This window comes from Clupea harengus, chromosome 24, assembly GCF_900700415.2.
Source record: "Clupea harengus chromosome 24, Ch_v2.0.2, whole genome shotgun sequence".
In the NCBI taxonomy this organism is placed as follows: Eukaryota; Metazoa; Chordata; class Actinopteri; order Clupeiformes; family Clupeidae; genus Clupea; species Clupea harengus.
The window spans coordinates 2320357-2327300 of NC_045175.1; the positions used below are offsets into that span (position 1 = coordinate 2320357).

At 39.6% G+C, this 6944-nt stretch overlaps 1 long non-coding RNA gene across 1 annotated transcript; it reads right to left on the minus strand.

Annotated features, from left to right (window-relative positions):
- Nucleotides 1-4715: 4715 nt before the first annotated feature.
- LOC122128779 lies at nt 4716-5330 on the minus strand. Its single transcript, XR_006151603.1, has 3 exons — nt 5246-5330; nt 4899-4983; nt 4716-4749 (listed from the first exon to the last, which is right to left on the minus strand). It is a non-coding gene; the product is annotated as an uncharacterized LOC122128779 (long non-coding RNA).
- Between the last annotated feature and the right edge of the window lie 1614 nt (nt 5331-6944).

The following is a 6944-nucleotide window of genomic DNA, read 5'->3' on the forward strand; positions in this document are numbered from 1 at the left end:
TTAGCCTCTTCACGCCATCCAAGAAGCAGAAAGAGGTGCACTTTCTGACCAGAGGTGGATTTGAGTGATGTTATTCGCCACAGAAGCTCTGAGCAAGAGCAGCTTTGAGAAAGCCATTAATACACAAAGCTACATACTTGGTTGGACAACTACAGTCCTCTGTGTTACAAGTCATTTCATACCTACTGGTGAAGTCAGAGGGGCATTTAAAATATATGTAAAACAAATACATGCCTGTATCTGTATGTGGGTGAGTGTCTGTTTGCGTGTGGTATACTATTGTCAGACTGTGGATGTGTGTGTGTGTGTGTGTGTGTGTGTGTGTGTGCATATATGTGTTTGCATGACTGGTGTACACAGAAAGTACATAAATAAACAGTTTCTATACAAGGTAAAATGTGGGTATGTGTGTGGACGAGTTTAAAGAGTGTGTGTGTGTGTGTATGTATGTATATATGTATATATATTAGTGCTGTCAGTTTAACGCGTTATTAACGGCGTTAACGCAAACCCATTTTAACGCTGTTAATTTTTTTATCGCGAGATTAACGCGATTTTATTTTTTATTTTTTCTTCTTTTTTAGATTAACATTCTTTTTCGCCTCGCAAACTGTGTAGTAGGCTAACGTTACGGTATGAGTGAATGGTGAGCGCGATACAGCGAAATGGAGGATAAAAAGCTTCTGAATGGAAAGTTTACTTGTAAAAGTTGTGTTGTGCAAAAGAAGCCACAGCGATCATAACTTAAACATGATTTGAGCATGCAGTGTTTCATAACGAGCTAGAAGGGCACTCAGTCTCAAAGTCACAAGGTCTCACTCAGAGAATGCAGATCTCTGCCAAATGCCCTATCTCACAATCTTCCTGGATCCGCTCCCAAATATGATTGGTTCTTCCTTGGCCCATGCTACACCCCTCCACCAAGTTTAATAGAAAGCGGGGAGGTAGTTTATACATATTCCTGATGACAGAGAGACAAATAAACAATACAAGAAACGGCAATAAAAACATTGGGCCTCATTCTCGAACATTTTCTGAAGTTTCTTCTGAAATGTTTCTTACGGGCTTCGGAAAAACAACGTAAGAAAAAGACATCCGACAAATTCATGAACGCTTGAAAGTGTGTTCCTACACAGCAGAAGTTTTCTGAGCTGTGCTCCACCGGAAAAGTTTACTTAAATTGAAAGCGCGTTCTCGTGCTCCTGAATTTGCATACATACACGCCCCGCCAGCTCGTTATAAGGGCACGCAACCGTAGTGACGTGTGCAGTCGGAATCGACCGAATCTACACGAAAGCAACTCGTAAACGACTCATGTCAAAGCGGAAAGCGAGCAAAAAAGAGAGTAAATATATACTACCACTATAGCTATATCAACGTGATTGAGTTTAGTGCTTATTTATTTATTCACTTACATTTGCAGTGTTCGTGTACATTCACATTTATATTTAGTCATTTAGCAGACGCTTTTGTCCAAAGCGACGTAGGCCACAAGGGAGAGAACAGTCAAGCTACGAGCAATAGAGACCTAGTGTAACAATAAATACTACTTTACATAAGAAATAGAAAAACTAAATAGAAAATAAAAACGAAGTGCAGGAATGTAACTGCTGTAAGTGCAAGTTAAGCACTAGTCGAAGTGCCAGTTAGGAAGGGAGGTGCTCTCTGAAGAGTTGGGTCTTCAAAATCTTCTTAAAGGTAGAGAAGGACGCCCCTGCTCTGGTAGTGCTAGGCAGTTCGTTCCGTGGATCTACAAATGAGAATAGTCTGGATTAGCATCCTGGTGTAGTCCTTTTATTTATTTTATGACATCACGATGCCTCGTAGAATCATGACTACGGGGCCATCTTGTGGTTTTTTAAGGAATCGCATTTGAGAAAACTCTGGCCTAGTTACGACTGCTATTTCGAGTTCGGAAAGTCTTCTGAAGTTCAGAACAAATCCCAGGTGAGAAAACTTTCAGGAATGCCAAATGTTTTCCTAAATCCAATTCAGAAGAAATTCCTTCTTAAATTATTCTTAACTGCGTTCGAGAATGAGGCCCATTACCTCCTTGGCGGAGATAAATATGATTCTCCATTTAGTGAAGCAAGGCTGAAGTATGAGGAACACACAGATTGCTAAAATAATCCTTTATTTAAATAAAATGAGAGGGTCCGAATTTAGCTGTACATTTTTCATCTAAGGTTTCGACACAGCAATCAAGCCCTGTTAAAGGCTTGAATGTATACATTCTTAAATATCTTTCTTCTATAAGGAAAATGTTACTTTAATTTTCACTTGAGAAATGTATGGAACAATGACATTCTCCAGCTGATCATTCAGTATGACTAAACAGTTAAACAAAATACCAATAATGCAAATCTTAGAGTGTAAGTAAGTAAGACTTTATTTTTATAGCACATTTCATACAAGAGTTGCAGTTCAAAGGGCTTTACATAAAATCAATAAAAAATATAGCTGCAAGCAGCGATGCGGATTCCTCCAAAGATTGCAAAACCAGGGGAAAATGTATATTCTTCACAATTTTGGAAAGAAGAGTAAAAGAAGGAAAGAAGAGTGAAGAAGGGAAAGAAGAAAAGAAAGAAGTGTCTTGCTAAAGGATGCTTTGACAGGGAGTTGAACTCACAACCTTCTGATTACTGAATGACTTCTCTACCCCTGTACCACTGACGCTCAGCTTAATAACTCAAAGATTTGCTTAGATATTACTTCACTTCCTGTGAATTTGAATTTGAGTGGCTGTACCGGACAAACGGTTGTGAGGATCAAAATTTTGTTGATTAAGTTTTGTGAGGCTTGGTCTGAAGATCTGATTTTGAAGAAGATTTGACCAAAATTGTAGGAGGAGTAAGCTTTCAAAGGTTTTTTGATAAAACCGGGAATAACAGAAAATCTATACAACCGAAACCATTGAACGTTGAATTCGTCTTGATCCAAGGAATCCAATGGTACCTCATTTTTGAAAATCGGTCAAACGGTTCAAAAGTTGTGTGTGTTAACAAAAGTCCAACTTTGACCCATTGGTGGCGCTAGCGTGGTCTAGTGGGAGACATGAAACTTGGTGTGAGTAAAGAAGGGACTGTCCTTAATGAGTGTGCCAAATTTCAGAAAAAGTTACCATACGGTTCTAGGGGCTGCCATTGACTCCCATGGTACAAACATAATAATAAGAAAACCTACAATAACAATAGGTTTCCTCCTGATGGAGGAATCCTAACAAGCAGCAAGAGCAATGCATTGAGAAAATAATGATCAAGATCGTATCAGTGTGTAAAGTTCTTCTTCATTCCAACACAGTTTGTGTTCCAGTTCCATACAAATGTCATTCGATTTCTAAGTTCTTTCTTCATTCAATAGTAACTGTTTGTGTCCATGGAAATGTCTTTCAGTTTCTAAGTTCTCAGCTGTAAGGTATTATCTAAATGTTGTTTTTAAAGCCCATTGGTTCAGATTCTGTATACATTTTAGAAAATAAAGTTGCTTCCGTCCATTTCGTTTACTTATCCTCTCTTCTTCTATGTGAGATGAGGTGGTTTTGAATGTTTCTCAGTGTAACATGTAATAGGGGGATCAGTGAGGAATTTAAGGAATATCTAACATCTGAGGAATATCTAATATCTGTATATATGAAATAAAAAAAATTATTCAAAGTCTATGGAACCTTTAAAGCGATTCTGAATGACTATTGTAACAAAGACAAAATGCAACGCTATATGGCTTTTTGGCAGTAACAACATAGAAACATAGAAAGTTACACTAACAAATTTCACACTAAAGGTAATACTTAAAAAGGATTTCTTGTAAAAGACTGAGCATATCTTGTTCTGATGAACAGCTTTGATATCTTGAGGGTAATTCTGGTCTCCTGTTTCACGGGTCTGTCAGGGTGTGATGACTGCACTGTAGATCACGTCAATCTCAGTCCTGTAAACACACAACAGCATGCAGTACTTACTGTTACACCTCTAGTCTGAGGAATAAGGGTTAGATTGTAATTGAATGCAGCAACATCTTCAGTAAGATATGTGAGCGGTGACTGCATTGCTGCAATTTGACTACTGAGCATTAAGACAGCTAGCATGTCAACATGACCAGCAACATTGCATTTGTCTGTGAGCAACTGGTGCACAGCATCGACTGAGGTTAAATGCTGGATACTGGGCAATGTTAGGGATGCCTGGGAATAAATACTTCTGAGAAACACTACACTATTAGCGTCTCCTAGCCTGAGCACATAAGGTGCCATGCAGTGGCTGTTGATGGATTAGAAGCTGCATGATTTGTTGTAATGAGCAGAAATGCCCACCTGGTGGCAGCCCTTCCTCTGAGAAACTGGACTGACTCGTAGATAACATCTTCGTCCTGCGTGGAGATTTGAGGCTTCTGGACGGTGGATTGTAGAGGTACTTCCTGTGTTTTGGAGCGATTGATCCGAACGCTGGCATACTGAATGTAATTTTGATCAGGTGTGGGCACTCTCTGTGCGGGGTCAGAGGTCGTGGCCCTTGCTGTGACAGTGCTGTACACAAGACCTGAGTCATTCTGATCGGGAAAAAGAACAGATTTCAGTTGCAAGACTTCCTCAGGTTATTTAGGCTTGGCTGGTGCCAGATATTTCACATGAGGAGATACGTACATGTGTAAGCATAGCACAACAGACTAAAGCTAAAGACTTTGAGCACCAAGTTCCTCACCTGTATGTCAGTAATTGTGTCCCTATCTGCAGTAATTTCAGCATTCTTCTTGCTGTTTTGCAGATAGGACGTATGCATGTTTAGTTGATGTTAGACAGGTAAACTCATATGTATTCATATAAAGACATAATGTGCAGTTAGCAATATACTGCCTGTTTTTGCACAAAATTATTTCAGAGAAAGCCAACTTCAGTAAATCACCTCAAGCACACAATTCCAAGTAACAGCAGGACAGCAAGAATGATTATCATGGTGATAATAGCTGGCAGGATGATGGCAGCCACTTCTAAGGGAAATTGAAAGTCTTGACAATTAAACAGTAATTACATTATCAACAGTGCTGTAAGTGATTTGCAGGAAAAGTTAACTGGATTTACATTCTGAATGTCATAATGCGGCAAGATGATGAGAACAGCTGTTTCAAACTTCCTTCTAATCATCAATACAAGCATTACATCACATGTTCACAAGAGTTTTGTAAAGAAACAGGTTAATTTTAACAGGCAGCGATACATTTTAGTATTCTCATAAAACTACACGACACTGACCTTCTGTAGAAACTGTAACTCCAGTAGAGTTCTGTGAGCCAACTTCATTCTCTGCCTCACAGTAGTAAAGTCCACTGGAATCAGAGGTCACAATGAAGCTGATGCTGTCACCTGTGCCCCTGATAAGAGATTCAGCTCCAGTCCTCATATACCAGGTGTAGTTGTGCACTGGTGGGTTGGCATCACTGCTGCAGGTCAGAGTCACAGAACTGCCCTCCACTATTTCCCCAGGGCCGATAGACACCGAGACATTCATTGGCGTGTCTGTTAAAATGTGTGCAAGTTTTATCATGATAAATAACAAAAGCAAGCATTTCACAAATTAAGACCTTTCCTTGATATGTCTGACTATTGTAGCATTTAGAACATATAAACCTACAAATTGACAACACGACACAAAATATTTTCTATGCAACAAGTTTTGAACGATATTTGTAAAACATCTGTACACATTTACAGTCAGTTGTAGTAACTTACATCGGACTTTGAGAAACACATCAGTAGAGAAGAGACTCTCGTGTCTTCTTACAGCACAGGAGTAACTGCCCACATCCTCACTGCTGACTGGGTTTAGATGCAGCCTGTTGTCTCTGGTTGTGTGTTTGAAGGTCACAGGCTCTCCGTTCTTGTACCAGATGAAGGTGGGGTTGTTACTCAGAATACAGGTTGTATTACAGGTGAGTGTCACTTTCTCTCCCTCTTTCACTGCTTCAGGAGTTATCAACACCTGCAGAACTGGAGGATATATTATGTGTAGGGGGACACAGTGCTACGTGTACACACATGGCATTATCAAAATAGTTAAAGGGCCTACCTGTAACAGAGATGTTGACTCCAGGTAATCCAGAGTGACTGTCCCCCTGTTCTGTTGTAAACCTGAAGGCATATTCTCCAGAGTGACTCTCTCTAATGTCTTTCAGTCTCAGGGTAGAACTATTCTCTTTATTCCCAACATACTCTGTGTGGTTTTTATCCCAACTCAGATCTACTGTGAGACGGCTTGTTTTTTGCTTGTAAAACCAGATGGTTGTGCTGATGCGGTGATCTCTGGGATATTTGTTAGTGCAGGAAATATCCACTGATGAACCATTCAATACACAGATGCTGTTAGATGAGTATGTCACACCCCAACACTGTTTAGATGGAGCACCTATCGGCAGGTGTAAAATATGAGTATTAAACACCATAAATATCACCGTACAAATGCATATTATGATTGTGAGAAAGACATTGTTGTGGTTATTTGTATATACAAAAAAAAGTTATCTGAGTAAAAATATACGTTTTCTTCTGAATCAGAATAAAAGTGAACATCAAATCTAAGTATACTTTGTAATTGACATGAAATAGTCATGTAATGTTCTTGAGTTCCATCCCTACTCACACACTGCAGGGGAACGGTGAGCCTCATAACCTCTCACAGCACAGGAGTAACTGTTCACTTCAAAGGGTCTGCTTGAGTCTAGCGGTATAGAGGCTGTGGTTTTGTCTTGTAGAGGCTGTCCATTCTTGTACCAGACATACAGAGTGTCAGAGCTCAAGCTGCAGGAGGTGCTACAGGTCAGTTCAGTGTGATTCTGTTTCCCTACAACAGCACCCTCCTTCACCTGCAGGTCTGAGAAGAGAGGTTAGAAGTCATTGTGGCTCCAACCTTAAATATCATTTCCATTATAATTAGGAAAAAGAAAACAAATTGTAA